At 38.6% G+C, this 19266-nt stretch overlaps 1 long non-coding RNA gene across 3 annotated transcripts in view; it reads right to left on the reverse strand.

Annotated features, from left to right (window-relative positions):
• The window catches only part of LOC122224903, a 79298-nt gene that overhangs the window by 57594 nt on the left and 2438 nt on the right, over positions 1 to 19266 (reverse strand). For all 3 annotated transcript variants that reach the window (XR_006205003.1, XR_006205002.1, XR_006205001.1), the window contains exons 2-3: positions 18830 to 18971; positions 6294 to 6462 (exon numbers count right to left, since the gene is read on the reverse strand). This is a non-coding gene — a long non-coding RNA (uncharacterized LOC122224903). The remainder of the gene's footprint in view (positions 1 to 6293; positions 6463 to 18829; positions 18972 to 19266) is intronic.

The raw sequence follows: 19266 nt of genomic DNA on the forward strand, positions 1-19266 counted from the left end.
ACCTGTGTCCATAATGACTGTTTTTGTGTTCCCCACCTTTACTCTCATGTATATTGTCCCAGGGATGATGAAGGTAAGTGTCTTCATTTATTTCCTTCTTCATATTCTCACCTGGTAATAGATTTGAATCAAGCGACAGAAAGAAATAACTCTTGATGTAGGAAGTTGGCCACATTTCTTGAAGAAATAGTAAGAGTAATGATTATTTTTATAGCATCTATTAAGAACTTAAATGTTCCGTTTACTAGGATGGGAGTCTTATAAGCTTTCTCTCATCTAATCTTAACAAAAAGTTTCTGAGAAAGATACTGGTATAATGTCTTTCATGGATGAGGGAAATTAATTAAGTGAGGAATTCTAAGTCACAGGAATTGAGAGGTAGAGTGGGGATTCATATGCAGGATCTTTCTGACTCTGGAATACAGGTTCTGAACCTGTGTTATTCTAGTTTATTCATTCATTGATTTATTTACCTAGTTATTGAAATGATATTTGTTGAAGCGCCTACTGTTTGACATGATTTTTGTTGGTGGTGGGCATAGATTGGGTTCCCAAGGAAAGAACATCTGAGATGGAAATTTGCTTGCAGGAGGTTTATTGGGCTGTACTCTAAGGAACAACAATTAGAAAAAAGTGAGAGAAGCAAAATTGGGCAGAGGGAGAAGATGAATTGTAAACACGTGGTTGCACAAAGGGCCTTGGCCTGTCTCCTGGGAGCTCTTGAGCTAGATGGCCCCTCATGGTTGTCGCAGATTGTGGGAAGGGGTCTGGTTCTTCATCGTTTCATTCACTGGTCACTGAGTGGGGGCTTCTCCAGGGAAGGCATTTACCTTGGTGAGACATATCTCCTTCATCCAAGAGCAATTACAAGAAAGGAACTCAGGGGCGCCTGCGTGGCTCAGTCAGTTGAGCATCCGACTTTGGCTCAGGTCATGATCTCATGGCTCATGAGTTCGAGCCCTTGTCGGGCTGTGTGCTGACAGAGCCTGGAACCTATTTTGGATTCTGTGTCTCCCTCTCTCTCTCTCTCTCTCCCCCTTTCCTGCTTGCACTCTGTCTCTCTCTCAAAATAAATGAACATTAAACAAACAAACAGAACAAAACAACAACAACAGCAACAAAACAAGAAAGGAGCTCAACCTCAGGACACTCCCCAAAAGGATACAACAGTGAAAACACATGAGTGCCTACCTCCATGATGTTTATCTATTAGTGGAGAAATGGGAGATGTCATCAAAATAATATATTCTTTTTCCCTGTGGCAGATGGTGATGTGTTGCAAGGAGAAAATAAAGCAAGGGAGAGGGCAAGTTTGGGAATGAAGCAATTTAGACAAAGCTTTGTTAAGAAGGTGACGTTGGAGCAAGTATTTGAACAAGACGAGGAAGAGACACAAGTCGATGGCTAGGGACAGAGAATTTCTGTTGGAGAGAACAGTCCCATGCAAAAGGCCCAAGAAGGAGCATGACTGCAGTGTTTGACAAAGAGCAAGGTGAGGGAAATGCATGGGGATGTACACAGCTGGCCAGTGTGGCTGGATTAGAGCCTGCAAAGCACAGACTCCTAAGAGGTCAAAGCCAAAGAAATATCAGGAGGCAGGACCCCAGATAATGCATAGGGGTCTATGACTTATTAAGGACTTTGGCATTTGTTCTGAATGAGTTAGGAAGTTATCTGAGGCTTCTGAACAGAGGTGTGAATGATCTGACGAATTTTAAATGGCTCCCTCTCATGTGTTAAGAACAGACTGTCGGGCGACAAAGGCAAAAATAGAATAGGAGTTAAGCTATTGCAGTGGCCTAGGCAAGCCTTGGTGGTAGCTTGTGCCTGGGTGGCAACAGTGGAGGTGGTGAGAAGTGACTGATTCTTGATACGTGTGAAAGGTGGAGTCAAAAGAATTTGCCAATAGGGCTCTGCAATTTACTTTTTGGCCTTAAGCAAATTACTTAATTTCTTAGAGCCTTACTATCCTGGCCTTAATATGTGGAATAATAGGTCTACTTTATGGAAGCGATTGTGAAGACTGAATGGAAAAATCTATGTGATGTGCTTGGCCTGGTGCCTAACACCAAATGGATGACCAGTAAACAGAATGAATGTCCGGTAAACACTGTGTTTCCCCGCCCTTGTCTCCCACTCTTCATCCATCGGTTGTTACTTGCATTGCTTCATCTCGTCTTGAAATACATACTCTGAGGTACCCAGACAAGCCTTATTAACACTGATTTGTAAATAAAGGCATATAATGATTTAAATGACTTATATGAAACTGCACCAAAAAGTAATGAAAAGATCTCTGGATTTAATTCCTGTTGCAATGTGCTTTCAAGTGTAGGGTATGGCTTCTGACAAGCTGGTGTTTAAATCCTTTAAAATATCTCATAAATCTCATAAGAGGCAAAATTCACCCTACTTTTTGGTGGATTTTTAAAGTGTGTTCTTCAAATTTTAAATTTTAAAGGTTTCTTTTAAAGAAACATATGTTATCCCAGCTGTCTCCATCTAATAAAGCAGCCACTGACATAAGGGAAAAAAATGGAATGTAACATTTCAGAAGTTCTCCAGATACACTGAATACTATGAATGCAGTGAAATCAGGTGAATATGCAAGTAAGGGAATTATGGAAAGGTAAAACACCCTGCAATGCATGTAGAGTCCCAGACTTTCAAAGGCAGTACGGTTTACAACATATAGGTTATTAGCAAGTCAGACAAATCACAGGTTATCGGGGCTCCTGGGTGGCTCAGTTGGTGAAGCGTCTGACTCTTGACTTCGGCTCAGGTCACGATCTCAGGGTTCGTGAGTTTAAGTGCCAGGTCAGGCTCTTCACTGACAGTGCGGAGCCTGCTTGGAATTCTCTCTCTCCCTCTCTCTCTCTGTCCCTCCCTACTCTCTCTTTTTCTCTCTCAAAAATGAATAAACATTAAAAAAAAAAAACAGGAAAGAAAAAAAAAAGAAAGGGGCACCTGGGTGGCTCAGTCAGTTAGGTGTCTGACTTCGACTCAGATTATGATCTCACAGTTCGTGAGTTCCAGCCCCACGTCGGGCTCTGTGCTGACAGCTCAGAGCCTGGAGCCTGCTTTGGATTCTGTGTCTCCCTCTCTCTCTCTCTGTCCCTCCCCTCTTCACGCTCTCTCTCTCTCTCTGAAAGATAAATGAAAATTGAAAAAAATTGAAAAAAAAAGAAAAATCACAGGCTATTAAACAAACATGCTGGGTGTTTCTGCTATTGATATATTTAAAAATCACGTGTTTAATGATAAGATGTTTTTATAATGTTTCATTTTAACAAAATTGATAATGTCACTCCTCTATCTTATAATCTCTAGGTGAATAATTATACAAAGAAGCCAGTACATGTCCCTGCCTGTTTTACTTTCTCATGGTCAGAAGTGGAAATATTGTAACAGTTTATAGAATACCATTGAAGAATTTTATTAAAAGTCACAATTGTCAAAATCAACAACAACAAAAACAAAAGAAAAAGAAAGGAATCCATACAGAAAGAAAAACCCTTCGATTTGCCATCAATTAATGCTATGGTTTCAAGTTGTGTCAGTAACTTGAATAAGACTATTTTTCCTATAATTGACAAAGCTGGTCTATTACTCATTGTATGATTTGTGTTTAAAAGTCAGTTTGGTTTTGGACACAGATCTTTCTAATCTCACTTCGCTTGCAGGAGGGCAATAATAATAGGACTGTGAGCATCCAAAGGAAGAGCGAGGGCTTCCTAAGCTGCCTTCCTCCTCCACATAGTCTTTCCTCTTCCAGGGGAGATTCAAATAAAAACCTAACGAAAGGACAATCATGGGAACCTCAACAGAGCCTCAGAGAATCACCTGGGAGGCTTGTCAAACATGCAGATTCGTTCACCACTTGCAAACCCTCCCAAATCAGAATATCCAAGGTGGATATCCCAGAAACCATATTTTGTAAGATCTCTGCATGATATTCTCACTTACTCAAGTTTGGGAAGCACACATTCTAACTTCAGAAATAACGTGAACAGGTCACCTGAGTCTTGCCGGTCCTCAGTTTCCTTCGCTGTAAATTGAGGATAATTATAGTCACCTCATAAGATCACTGTGAAGAGTAAATTAGATAAAACCAAGGCGAGACATATGAAGCATGGAATGTTTAGTACTATTTTTAATCATTGTTAGTGACCCTGAGTTCCTGGTTTTCTGGGCTGATGCAACCAAAAACAACAACAACAACAACAACAACAACAACAACAAAGGATTTGAGGATATTTTCAAGAAAGCAGGTCAAGTGATAGATGGTGAAATTTAGACATATTACTAATTAAAATGAAGCCAGGAAGGATTTGGCAGAGTGAAAGAAAAATGAGTGTTGGTGGGTCTGAGAGTCTCAGTGAAATCTAAGAAAAATGTGTAGTGGGCCACCATGGAGAGAGCTGGCAGGATGGAGTGTGGAGAAGAAAGTGCGTTTTCTTTCCTCCAGTTTCTAGAATGGAAATTGTGTGTGTGTGTGTCTGCGTGTGTATGTATAAAACAGTTGGAAATGTGATAACACTATCAAAAGCACATGACATCAACTACAGAAGTACTAAAACATGAAACACGAGACAATTTGATATGGGACAATTTAAAACCCTGAGGCCCAAATCAAAACCTGCTCTCTACTCCATCGCAAGAAGCCATTCCCTTGCTCGTCGCTAAAAAGTTGTGCTTCTCTTGAAGAGCTGCTCTTCAGGGCTAGAGAACAAAATAAGAGAAGAGAGTTGCCATAGAAAAGGAACATTTAAGATTTTACTGGTCTTGTGGCCCCTGATTACGGCAAGACTGAGATATGACAACAAAATTAAGTGACATGGCGGACACGAAGACAAGTAGGGTGGAGGCCAGGGGCCTGTGAAATAGCTATTATGGCATGGGTTTCCAGCAGAGAGAGGGGGTTTGGCAAGGTTTGGGGTGATGAGGAAGATTGGGCTCTGGAGACGATACAATGATCCCTGCAAGTTGGAGAGTGTATGGGTGCCTGATCGATGAAAAGGAAAAGTGTGGAAGGGCCTTGGTCATGTGCTTGCTGTGGTGCTTACTCACATTAGGCTGAGAGTCATGGTTTACAAGTGGGCAGCATTGCAGAGCAGGAGTTATGCCTCCCACCCTCACGCTGGTCTTCATGAACTTGAGAGAATAAGCAGTGTATGTTCAGGCAGCTTCAAGGGAAGCCGCGTTCCTTGGAGGAGCACCGGATTTAAGAGAGAAGGTTCCATGTGAGAAAAGACAGAGATGCTGGGAAGGCCTCCCCTCATGGGGCAGGTGAGCTTCCAGAGTGTGCTCCTAATGCCCTCAAATGGGGCCTTGCTCTCTAACACTCTGTGGACATTGCCTTGAAATTCTTATAATCTTACCTTTCAAGTTGTTTTGTAAATGAAATCTGATGGGACGATGGAGAATGTGTGAGAGCTTAGAACCTCGGCTCACCTATTGTCCTGCCTCCCTGCCTCCCTAGACAAGGCCTCAGCCACCTGCTCCCCGCACCCCACTACCCCTACCGATCAGTGACTGTTGCTGCCCCCACTGAGGGCCTACGTATGGACTTGGGGATGAATAGGGGGTGAGGAATGCAAGCCCCACACCGAAAGTGCTACGGCAGGGTCTGGGCTCCCATGAGGTTCTATACTTGTACCTCACCCAAGGGAACAGGACACTTAAGTATCTTTTTAGGGTACCCGGGTGGCTCAGTCGGTTAAGCATCCAGCTCTTGATTTCGGCTCAGGTCATGATCTCACAGTTTGTGAGTTTGAGCCCCACGTCGGGCTCTGTGCTGACAGCATGGAGCCTGCTTGGGATTCTCTGTCTCCCTCTTTGTCTGCCCTCCTGCTTGTGCTCTCTCTCTTTTTCGAAAATAAGTAAATAAACATTAAGGAACGATTTTTTAAAAACCACTGTGACTGGTTCAGAAAGAGAGCACAGAGGAAAGGAAAGAGCTTCTTCCCCTGCCTTTTCATGCAAGGAGCCCTACGTTCACATTTGCACTTGAGCCCTACAATTTCTGTAACTGGCCCTGACTGGAGGTTTCCAGAGGTAGCAGAGGAAGATCACAGAAGGAGGGCAAAGGAGGGCAGGACGAGAGAGAGGGGACATCAGTGGGACTCTAGGTGAGGGCAGATAGATAAACAAACCGCAGGGGATGATGGGCTTTGCCTTTTGGGCAGTGGCCAAGGCGAAGATTGCGAGAGAGATGGAGCTTACCTTGTCAAGGATCCAAATGGAATGCCGGCAGAAGTTTTAGTGTGAGTGTCCTGAACCCCAGTGCTTACCTTTATTGCTCAGGGCACCAATCAGAAAGCTGGGAGGTTCTCATAAGTTGGTTCAATAAATCCTCTCCCGGAAGCTTCCAAGACAAACCACTTCAAATCGAAACTCCTCTTGCTGAATACAGCAGTATGCTCATGGTGTGTGGGGTCAGGTCCAGGCCAAAGGAAGGCACTAGGGACAGAATTTGAGTCTTACGTAAACGGCTGGACATAGCCAAAGCTTACGGGGCTTACAAAGGAAAAACAAAAGGCTTTGGGGCCTGGGTTTTCAGTGACCAATTTTAACCCCAAAGAAAGACCTTAACTCCTTTGAGGTTTATCTGTAAAATGGGGATGGTGATCACTTTTGCTTTCTGATGACCCAGGTTTGTTCAAAGTATCAAAGTATATCAAAAATGTGAAAATGCCTTGCAAATAGCTATATAAATATTAATTGGTACTTTAATTCTATATTCTTTTTTTTTTTTTTTTAAGGATTACTGGATCCTACAAATTAGTCTGTGACAGCATTTAGGAGAGAGACACCGGAGTCATGCTTCATCATTGTGAGCCTCACATCTCTGGAAGGTTAAAGCCTTAGGGTGGAGCTCTGAAAATTTTAAACACAAACAGAAGCAAAAGGTGAAGTTCCAAAACAGAAGAAAGCTAAATTTATATATACAAATGGCAAGTGTGGCTGGATGAAGGTCCCGAAAGACATCTATTACCCAAAGAAGGTGGGAAAGGAAAGAAAAAGTCCTATCTTTCTGAATTGTAGAGTACTTTCCACCTCATACATTTATCTACATCAAAGGAGTCTTTTCTGTGTTATTGTCTCTTTCTCTCTCTCTTTTTTTTAATTTAAAAAATTTTTAACGTTTATTTAGTTTTGAGAGAGACAGAGAGACAGAGAGTGAGCAGGGGAGGGGCAGAGAGAGAGGGAGACACAGAATCTGAAGCAGGCTCCAGGCTCTGAGCTGTCAGCACAGAGCCCAAAGCGGGGCTCAAACTCACAAACCACGAGATCATGACCAGAGCTGAAGTCAGATGCATAACCAACTGAGCCACCCTGGCGCCCTGTCTCATTCTCTTTTTGATAGATTATGGAAGGATCTAAAATAGAAGTGGGATTAGCACTATTTACCAACTTTTCCTCATTCATCAATGGAATACCCACAAAAGAGCAATTGTGGATAGTGTGGAAAAAAACAAGTACCAATCTAAAGAGATCAATGAAGCATCACATTAAATAATAATGTCAGGGTTTTAGAAAAGAGGTTATAGACAGTCCAGAAACTAAAATCTGAGTAACATGTTTCCGTCACCTGTTAACAAATCAAAATCTTAGCTTAATTCAAACAAATGTGTTTGGAACATCTTTTCTCAAACATGTATTTAGAATTTTAAAGTGGATAATACCCATCTCTTCAATTTGTTAGATTTTGGAGACAGAACTTAAAATCTTATGGTGTCCCAAATCGTAGTTTTTCGTCTTGTGGAGATTAAAATAGTAGCTAGAGTAAGGTGTAAATACTGGGTGCTGATATAGCTCAATTCTCTAATTAGGTGGGTGTGCTGGCGTGGCTTCTTTGAAAATATCGCCACCTAGAGGAAATTATGAATCAAAGCAACATCTGCAATGCACCACGGAGACTGCATAAGAGAAGTATGACATCTGTAAGAAGAAAAACAGGTATTTCAGTGAATGAGGTGGGCCACCTAGGAAACGTATTAGGTCGCGGGTCTACTGGTGTATTTTTGCATAATTTAATTAATTTATATATCTATTTGTATTCCTAAGTAACATTAAAACTGCATATAGCTTTTATTTATGCATTAGGGATTGACTTCTAATTTTTTTGTCCATATCCGGAAATATTTTTAGAAAATAGATATCCTGATATTTGACTACAGGGGTAAAATTTACATTTTGGGAAAATTCTTCAATTTAAAAATAATCAGTAATTTAATTAATATCCTGAAAATGTTTAAGAGGCTAACATACTAAGGATTTTCTATCTCAAGTCTTAGAAATTAACAAACAAAATTCCTTAAAGTCATTTGTTTCTGAGCATTTATGACTAGGTTCCAAATCATAGCAAGTAGGGCAGGAGGTAATTTAGTTGGTTGATTCGAATAAAAATGGGATAATTTTCTTTGCTTCAATTTCTGATGTTTTTCAATCATGGCAATTTCTGCAAGCATATTTAACATGAAATATGATCTATGCAGTAATCTTAATATGCTATGTAACAAATACGGGACCTTGAAAGCAACAGATCTTTAAGGTAGGTTTAAATGGATGATTTAGCAGCTATGAGAGATTTATATCCTGTTTAAAAAAAAAAAAAGAAGCTGCCAACTTCAAAAGTTAACTCTCTTAAAAAGTCCCTAAAGATGATTTTACTTTAAATTGTCTTCTGAAGATAACAATTTTTGGCTAATTGGATTCCTCTGGATTATCAATTTTCAACGTGTCAAGAATTATGGAGTAGGTAAGAATATAAATAAGGAAAAAACAACTTCATAGACTATTTGAAGAAGTTTTATTGTCCTGTGTTCACCCTTGTTAGATCTGTTGCCTATTAACTCATCAGTCTTCCCCAATAAATGCTAAGCCCCCTGGAGGCAGAGACTATTTTTTATATGCAGTCATTCCTAGAGTGCCATTTGGTCAGTGTCTGTTCTGATTAATTGATATCCATAGTACAAGTGGTTAAATATTTTGAATATAACCCTTAACTGTATCTATAGCACTTAGAGTAGTCCCTGACATTTGGGAAGAACACAAAACACAATGGGTGAGTGAATGAATGAATGGCATCCCAAATTGGACCTACCGTCTGTTTTAAGTGTATGTTTATTGAATGTATCTCTCCTCCCCACCACACACAAAACCCTTAATTAAGTAATCTGTAGAAGGTCTGATTAACACTTGTAAGGCAAAGACAAACATAAGTCATTCCTATCCTTTTTTAGATTATCACTAGCCTAAGCATAATGGCATACCAAAGGGAACTATTTTGTCATATGAAATTATAAATGCGTATATGTGTATATATGTATACATATACATATACATAATATCTTATATACATATTACAGTATACATATTATAGTATGAATTTACATATAATATATATTTATATATTTGCATATATATATAATTTTAGGAGCGGGTAGTATATTTGATAATGGAATAGAAAAGATTCTTAGGTACATCAAGATGAATCATAAATTAATCTACCTGGATAGGTAAACTTGACACTTGATCATTGCCTAGGAAAACTATTTAAATTACTGGGCAGCTTACATGTAACATACCTAATATATATTAAATTCAGTGAGCACTGATTTTCTTCTATTTGCAAAGTAGCTGTTATGAGTCTAAACTTTAGTGTTCTATAGTTTTTGTAGAACCATGGTTAAGGAAGATGAACAACCTAAATGCTGAAAATTTCTGTGTTCTAAAACACACTTGACTTCAAGGATTTCAGTAAAATATGTGTGATTCTGTCTTGTGTATGTAGTCTAGACCAATCAGCTTTCTCCCTCCAGCCTCTATCAGCAATGCATCGCCACATTTTGGGAAAAATTTATTGTATTGTATTGTATTGTATTGTATTGTATTGTATTGTATTGTATTTTTCAGAGAGAGACAGAGGGCAAGTGGAAGAGGGGCAAAGAGAAAGGGAGACAGAATTTGAAGCAGGCTCCAGGCTCTGAGCTGTCAGTGTAGAGCCCAACGCAGGGCTTGAACTCACAGACTGTGAGATCATGCCTTGAGCCTAAATCAGATGCCCAACCGACTGAGCCACCCAGGTGCCCCAATGCATCACCACACTTAATCCCCTTCAAATCTTAATGCTGTTCTGCTTCTATGGACTCTCTTTTCCTCCAAGTCAACAGCTTTGCTACAAAGCAGGACAAACTAATCAATTGTTTGATCAATTGATTACTGGACAAACTAATCAATGCTAATACAGTCATTGGGCTTATTCATTGTCAACTCTCTCCTGATAAATGCAGAATCTAGTAGATGGTTTATAAATACATAAATAAATAAAAAATGTCTTAAAGGAGTGGTGAGGCTTAAGGTAGGAAGCTTAAGCTAGAAAAATCATAAACATACCATTGACCAGTGGAAACTATTTTGAAAAAAGAATTTTAACGTACACCAAAATTTAAACTCCCTGTCTCTTGTCATATTTATGACTGGGTCTTATGGTAATGAGTGACAGAGGAATTGTAACATCTTACACAGCATTATTCCTAGCTAAATCCTTCTTTTCTTTCTTTTTTTTAAATGTTTGTTTATTTTTGAGAGACAGAGAGAAGAGCGCGAGCGAGATGGGGGCTGTGGTCAGAGAGAGGAAGACACAGAATCCAGGCAGCCTCCAGGCTCTGAGCTGTCAGCACAGAGCCCGACACGGGGCTCGAACTCACGGACCGTGAGATCATGACCTGAGCCGAAGTCGGACGCCCAAATGACTGAGCCACCCAGGCGCCCCAAGTCCGTATTTTCTATTAATTTCATCCACATTTCCTGTTTAAATTCTTGCCTCCTCTCATTCCTGATGCTTTCCTTATGGTGATACTTACTCAGCTCTTACATTTGGACACTTCATTATACCCAAAGCTTTCAACTGACCTCCTGATATTGGCTACTGCCTGTATTTTTTACACCGTATTCTATATTTTTCCTTAACCGTGGCTGCCATGTGGCAGCTCTTGGGCTCCTCCCCTGCCAGCAGCCAGCAATTTTCCATTTCCACCCACTTCCATTAGTGACAGCTGATTTCTAATTTAGAGAATGAAGAATTCTGCAATCAGAACGTGCTTTATACTTTCACCTTAAGAAGAAAGGGGAAAGGGGCCAGGAAACGGCTCTAATGATGTGAGGATTCTAGCACAATTTTGCACACTGTTTCTTTTCTCTCTTTAAAAACTTCTCCTCCCATAAATAATTTATCACAGAACCTTTGGACATCAATTACTGAGACTCAGCATTTTTCCAGGACAGTATTCCAATATGCAGTATGACTGCAGAAGTTTGACTTTGAATATCCACTCTGAGTTATGTCCTTGACTAATCTGAGCTGAATTTAAAATTTCATCACACTCCCCTCCATTTCATGGAGTAGAGCAACGATACAAGGAAACAGACTGTGTGGCTTCCAACTTCAGTCACTTGTTAGCTTTGCGACCTTGAGTAAGTTCTTCAGTAGCTGTCAGCTTCAGCTTTCTCCCTGGGAAACTAAACCTATACTCAGGGCACAGGTCCTGGAACAGGGTAGGGACTCAGGCAATGTTAAGTTGAAACGTGGCAAAAAATAAGTATTTAAATTTCCAAACCTATTTAAATTGTAGAATGATAATTGAACTTAAAATGTATTTTCAGGTGCACTTGAAGAGGAAGATCGTTGCTGTGGGCATTATCTAGGTGGCTCATATTCATGATTCTGTGGCCTAGCAAGCCTGAGTTAAGAGCTTCCTTGTGATTAAAGGACTTTGTGTTCAGTCCCTATACAGGTCTGTTTTGTCCACAAGGATGTGCCTAGTGTATAACACAGAGCTCAGGGTGCGAGAGATGTTGTGCATCTGAAAGTGGTTTTAGTACACTCATCATGAATAAGTCACTGTGCTTCCCTATGAGAGCTACCTAATGATCACAGCTCGTTTCATACATTTCGTTTCATTTTTTCAGAATAAATATTTTCAGAATATTAAAAACATTTATTGAGGGCTTTTTATATGTAAGAGTCTGTATTGAAATAGAAAATCAGTTCCTTGCCCTGAGGGATTTTCTAGCCAGAGGAGAACCACAGAAAACTAGCTATAATTTTCCAAGGATAATGGAATTCTCGGTGAATTGAGTACCTGCTCTTTCCAGAGGTGCTCGGAGCAACTGATGCAAGTGTTACTAAGAAAGTTGTATACGTGGAAACTGCTTCTCAGGCTAAGGCAGAGCCAATCCTCAGCACTGACTTATGCTCCCAATAGAAGTGGTTAAGCAGCTGGAAAGAGCTGGAAATGGGACAGTAATAAAAATATTAATTATCCTCTGGATGCCAGACAAACAAATAAGCAGGGTTGTCTCTTTCCCTGACAAGTTGTGCTCTAAGGAGTGGCTGTGATCATTAATAAATGAAATGACGCTCAAGTCCCAGGAGGTAATTGACGATCACAAGTCCTGCATTTAAAACTAGGCCAAAATAATGTACCACTGCATGTCAGAGAAGTGGAATTAAAATAAAAACTTAAATTTTAGAAAAAAAAATATAAAAATAAAATAAATAAAACTAGGCCAATGGGCACATAGTTTTATTTTTCAGGATTAAAGTATTAAGCATTATTTACTTTAGCAACTGGGAGTTAAAATTTAAGCATCGAAAAATAAATTCAAAATTTGTTAATTGTCTTCTCTGCTGTTGGTTTTAAGTCAAAACAAATATACTGTCAAAAATACATTGCTTGTATTAATTAGGGGTGTAAATCTCAAAAGGAATTCAAAATAGATTTATTATAGTAATATCTTTAGAGAAACTTATTATCAGTATAAAATTAGAAGTATAAAAATAATAATCCATGGAAATCCGAGAATCTTTTGGGTCTGTTTTCCTTCTTTCTTTTACAGTTTGATAGTTTATGTTTATGGCTTAGTTTCATAGGTCAAAAAGATGCTATTGTTAAACACCAAGACAGTTGGCAACACGTTCAAATAAATGATACAGACATCTTAATCAAGTCCTTGGGCCAGCACCTTTAAAATGTTCATTTTCTATGTATTAATATAGTATGTGTACCAGAAAAATGCATCTGTGAATACAACAGCAACGCCATGATCATTAGTTTACATCTAAATGTCCAACCTTTGCCACTAGGTGGCACCCTATATATTAATAGTTGCAGAGCATATGTCCCGCGTCTGAAGGCAAAGTTGAGAGTATGTAAGAGAAAGGTAAGTTAATTTAGCTTCGTTTTGTATTTAAATATTTGCGCTGGTATATACCTTGAGGTGATGGGTTTATTGCAGGGAATAATGTGGAATTCACAAAATTTTTTTCAGAAAAGGAAAACATTATTTTTTTTAAAAGAATAAATAAAAGATGAACATTGACTTTGGAAAATCCACTGGGGGTGGGAAGATGTACATCCACTTAGTCCTGACCTCAGCTTGTCATTTTATATTATCTCTCAGCTCAGTGGAATGTTACAATTGAAAGGAAGTTACAACAACAACAAAATATCCAATTATAGATACCAGCATTATAATTTTGCTTTTGGTAGTGCTATTAATAGTAAATGTCGTACGAAGTCTAATTTAATAGTGAGTTTTGTCAGAACCGGTAAATTAAATTAACATCAATAAAAGGTCTTGAATTACTAAAAGTGACGTGCTAAACTTTTAAATCTCTTCACAGGAGAGAATACTCAAATATTTCATGATAATAGAAGTATCAACCGTTATAAAAAAGTCCAAATGCCACATGAAAACTACAGAAGATGCTAATATTAATAGTTTCTCTTTAGGAGTAACATAAGACAGAACCTTCAATAATGTTATAGTGTTATGAATGATATCCAGTATCTTAATACACCTACAAAATTACCTACAATTTTTGTGAATATTTTTCTATCATGAAAACATTGATTTCAATTACAGATGAGAAGCAATACAGTCACTAAAACTAAATTTTCTCAGTGAGGTGTTTTTTTCCCACCAAATACGTGTATATTGACACACACATATATAAAATTATTAACCAACAGTGATCGTCATCATATGACTTACATAAGCTGTTAAACTACTAGTAAGAATTATAACAGAGACAGGAATATTAGTATCTCTTCCTTAGGTGCCATTATTATCAACCCCACATCGAAGACAATATAATCTTTTGTACTCTCCTTGGAACTCAGGTCAAGGTTATTAAAGGAAATTTTGTTCCTACCCAAGGTGTCTTAAATAAGACAATAGGGAGATATGTTCCAATAATACAGTGGGCCTATAACTTTATACTCCAAACAGAGGACATGAGTCCTGAAACATTTTGCTTCTTTGCATTTCAGGCCCTTCATCTGTATAAGGAAAATAAAGCATTAGTTCACAGCGTGGCTATGTATTTCAATGTGATAATACATCTTAAGCATCTTGCATATGCTGGGGCACCTGGGTGGCTTAGTTGGTTAAGTGTCCGACTTCGGCTCAGGTCATGATCTCGTGGTTTGTGAGTTCGAGCCTTTCATCAAGCTCTGTGCTGACAGCTCAGAGCCTGCAGCCTGTTTCAGATTCTGTGTCTCCCTCTCTCTCTCTCGCCCTCCTCTGTCTCTGTCTCTCAAAAATAAATACACATTAAAAAATTAAAAAAAAATCTTGCATATGCTTACATGTTTTTTGAAGTATTAAGATCTCTGTTCTGAATAGTGTATGTTTTCCACATAGGTGGCTTGTAGCAGGTATTTAATATTTATTGGAGTTTTCACTGTCTTAGGTGTAGCATAAGACAGAACCTTCTTCTTTAAGCATTACTATGCATGTGTTTTGATTTTGAAAAGATACATTGCCTCTATGAAAAAAGAATGATCCTGACTGGGGTGGGTAGTTCTTAGCACTAGCCATTAGGGTATTAATGTCAGCCATAAGAAGGAAAGAAACATCACTGACCTGGCATTAGGGGGAGATGATAAAGAACAGAAACTTCTAGCTATATAGATTTGATTTTCGTCGTCCTGCACAACAGTAAGTACAGCTCAAAGTATGTATCTGATTACAATTATCCATGGGGAAACAAGGTAGTTAGTGAATCATTTTGTTACTTACCTTGTGGGGTTTTACATTTACAGTTGCTCTGATTACTAACAAGTGACTTTTAGACACCCCAGGATATGTCGATGGTCTCATCTGTGCATTTATTAAATACTTAGTATTATAACTAGTAGATATTGGATATCACTGTTCTGAGTGTTTGGTATGTATTGACCCATTTAACCTTCATAATCTCATTTAATCCCGTGAGGCAGATAACTACAGATGAGGAGAGTGAGAAGCCAAAATTTCAGTAACATGCCTGAGGTCACACCAGTAGTAAATAATAGAAGTTTTGAAGCTACAAAGTGCAGCCTTGATCATTAAATTCCCTTGAGGACTCTCCAATGGCACAAACCCCTCAACCACAAAGCTTCTAGGCCTTCACTGTGCAGGCATATCGTTTAAAGATCGTGCTACAAAGCAGATTCTAACTCAAAAGGTTTGGGTGGAGGCTGGGCATCGATAGTTCTAGCAAGACCACAGGTGGACCCAATGCTGTGTGGTCCATGGACTACACTTTCAATAGCAAGGCACCAAAGCACTACATTTGCACACTATTTTACCAGGAGCCAAAACCGAATTTCAAGGGCAGATTCGTTCATTCTTAGTTTAGTGATAACAACTAAAATATCTAGATATCTCAGTCCAACAGAACTGCAGTGAGATGACACTTCATGAGCCTAGTTAATGAACGTAAACTGATCTCATGTTCAGAAATCGACATGATTTTTATGATTAGATGTAGGTTAGTGTCTAATTAATGGTGATGCAGTCTACACTGTACTTCTTAAATATTGGGTTATTTGATCTCCACAGTAGACTTGAGCAGTAATGGAGTATGACAAGTACCTTTGAGGAAACAGACCCAAGGAAAGTGGCTACTTAGGCACTCTTAGGCAGCAGTGACCACACACAAAGGCCCAAACTCTTCTCTTCCCTCAACTGACCTTGATGTCTGGCCATGTTCCATTAACTGATTAAATGTAAATAGATGCAAATACAGAGTAAATGGATACAGAACAACGATAGTACCTGAAACAGGTAAGAGGCAGCCACATTCTGATTTTGCTTTAAATACACAGATAACCAAGGCCAAAGGAATTTGGAAGCATGAATATTGAGTAATTTTCTATTGTTATTCCATTAATATAAATGTAGCTAAATATGAACAACATAGCTGCATATATAATTTTCTTATGCTGTTAAAATCAAAATTAAAGCTGTTTTCTTAGTCCTATTCACTCCCTTGCCCTGAGACCACCTATGAGATGATATTTGTATTATTTCCTTCCCAGACTCTGTAGGTCTGGTGTAGCCATCAGGAAACTGGTTATTTTACCTTTTGTGTTAATTGTAATGGAACTAAATCTGTTGGAATTACTTTTTTCATAAGCAGATGTTAAAAATTTTATGAAACCATACTCAGAATTCAGAGTTGATCTCTAAATGTCAAACGTATTTACCATCCTTAGAAGACTAATATTTTCACAGAAAAAAAAAATCCCTTTGAGTTACTCTGGAGATGGAGTAATGAAGATAAATCAAGAAATGCTGTCAGTCACTAGGAAAGGAAAATACCGGAATCTCTATATTTAAAAACACTTGCGAATAGACAGCAAAGATTCTTATCAAGTCTAGGTCTTCTAAACATATCTGCGATTTATAATGTTATCTTTCTTATCATTGGCAAGGGAAATACCTCCCCTCTTGAGAGAATTGACTAAATGGCACCTCTTTATCGCCGTGTTCACGCATCGAGTTTGAAACGACTTTAAGAATGATAGACTTACTTTGGAAAATTGTATTTTCTTCGAGTGTACACTTAACTCTAAAACTAAAGACTAGATTTATTCTGAGTTCTTACTGATATTACTGAATCATCAAGTTGTACTGAACAAGCTGCGTAGAGGTTCTCCATGAGAATGGAGAACTACAGTGCTCCAAGCATGCTAAGCAACAACCCCTAGGATCCTGTCATTACATGGGAGTGAATGGGGAGAAGTCTGAGAAATGTAATGGTGGGGTATACTGGGGGCGGGGGGACTATCCCTCTTTCCTCCCAGCATGATTTAATTATTTCATATTAGCCTTTAGGATTAGAAAAGGGGCCATCACAACCTGGCTAATAAAACAAGAGTTCCCATAGAGAATCATCAGGTACTAATCATTTTCGTCATTAATTTTTGCTGGTGTCTATTTCAGAAGATATGGGTTGCACAGAAATTAATAGATAACATAGCTTCTGCCTACCTCTGTCACTGTTCATTGGCTGCTCCTTCGGGACATTCTCGTATTTCTGTCCTCAGTCCCTTAAAGGCACCAGGCTCCTCCCAGCTCTCTGCCTTTACACTCATGGTTCCCTCTGCCCACAGTAAACATCCCCTTGGAAACTCCTGTGATACATACTTTGCTAGTGATGCATTTCCTTGGCATTGCTTGAAGAGTGACTAATTTGTCTAACTCCTCATTTAATGTGTCTTTTCTCCTAAACCATAAGCAACACGAGAGTACTGATTTTGTTTATTCACCATTGTATCCTTATCAGGATTTACATTGCTTGGCCCCTAGGAGTGTTTTGAACAAAAGTTTGCGAAGTGGAGGAAATTCTTGAGGTTTACATCCTTTACAATGGCTAACGAAGAATGCCGCGCGCCTGTGGAGCCAATTATGTGTTAAATTTTTTAACGTAAAAGTAGAATCTTTTGTAATAATAAACTGATAATTGTCCAGATGTGATAATGAAGAAATGAAATCCTAAATCCTTAATGAGAACATATTTATGACCCAGTGAATATTGTAATGTCTTGGACAAAATATTCTATGAGCTTTGATTTGCAAGAATTTGTGGGTCAGTATCAGGAGCAGAACTCTTGATTTCCCCCTACAAATACATATTAGAATAGTAACAGTAATATGGCTGGCTGGCTATTTTTAAACTCCTTTATAGGTCATTCAGAAGCTGTATCTTGTGAAAAGTAATGATTTTTTAGAGTATTATTAAATGTTTGGTTATTCATTGCTACAGTTTGGAGTGTTGTCATTTTAAGATTCCTATAGTGTGTCGTTTCTTCTGTTCATCCTGTTGACAGCTGAAGTATTGCTGAATAGATTTCTGACATTAAATAATAAGTGAAAAGCCGAGGACTATCATTTAACACTTCAATTATTTTATTTTTCAAGAGCTTAAGCTTATTACCCCCAAAGCTATGTATGCTGGGATATGAGTAAAATTCAACATCCATGTAAGATACCACCATACAGTCTTCTCTTCATCAAATAAATACTAAATTGTGGTTCAAACTGGAGGTATAGTTTGTAAAAAAAAAAATGTCATTTTCGAGAAAGCAGGTTCAAATTCTTCATCTAGGGATATTCTGGAATATGCCATCGGTGGAACCTTTTATTAAGTTATTGGAATTAAGTGCCCAGAAGGAAATGTGTTACTACTTCCTAAAAATGTTTGAATAAAAGCTATTACTCTGAATAATGTATTCTCTCCGGGTAATTGCTTAGACCTTAAAAAACTAGCTCACATAGGCTTGCACTTACTCATCTTTGTTTTCCTGTCCTTTGTAAGGAAGACAAACTGGGAAAGAAATAAAACATTCCACCCCCAATAGGCCAATAATCCTTTAAAAAAATCCATTGTGCAAAAACTATTTTTTCTGGTTCCTGTGAACTTATGACAAGGAATATATCCAGGAACAAGGCTTCAAAACCTAAGCTATGTTCCATTGCTGGCCGTTACCTTGGATTTTAACTAGATGTACAAGTTGACTTCTGACCATGGGGAATCCTCTCCATGCATGGATTTATGGATTGTTGAGGCCATGGCAGATAACCAGTTCCACAGAAGCAACTCCATGTTCTTCTGAGGAAGATCCATAGCGCTGCGGAACAAGGAATATAAATGAGCGATGCCACAAGACACTGCAAATGGGGTCATCAAAATACAACCCTCAAAAATGAACTCTGAAGGTGGAGAATCTACTAGGAAAAATATTTTTTGAAATACAGACATTTTTAAATGGTTTCAGTATTAAGAGCACTGATAGACGTTCACTAGCCATGGCATGTGCTTCTTAAACATGTAACAGCCAAAATATCTGTTGATTCCAAGTTTATTAAGTAGACAGTTGAATAAATTTGTTAAAAAAAAAAAAAACCTTTCAGCATTGCCAGAAT

The sequence above is a fragment of the Panthera leo genome, chromosome B4 (genome assembly GCF_018350215.1).
Source record: "Panthera leo isolate Ple1 chromosome B4, P.leo_Ple1_pat1.1, whole genome shotgun sequence".
Taxonomy (NCBI): Eukaryota; Metazoa; Chordata; class Mammalia; order Carnivora; family Felidae; genus Panthera; species Panthera leo.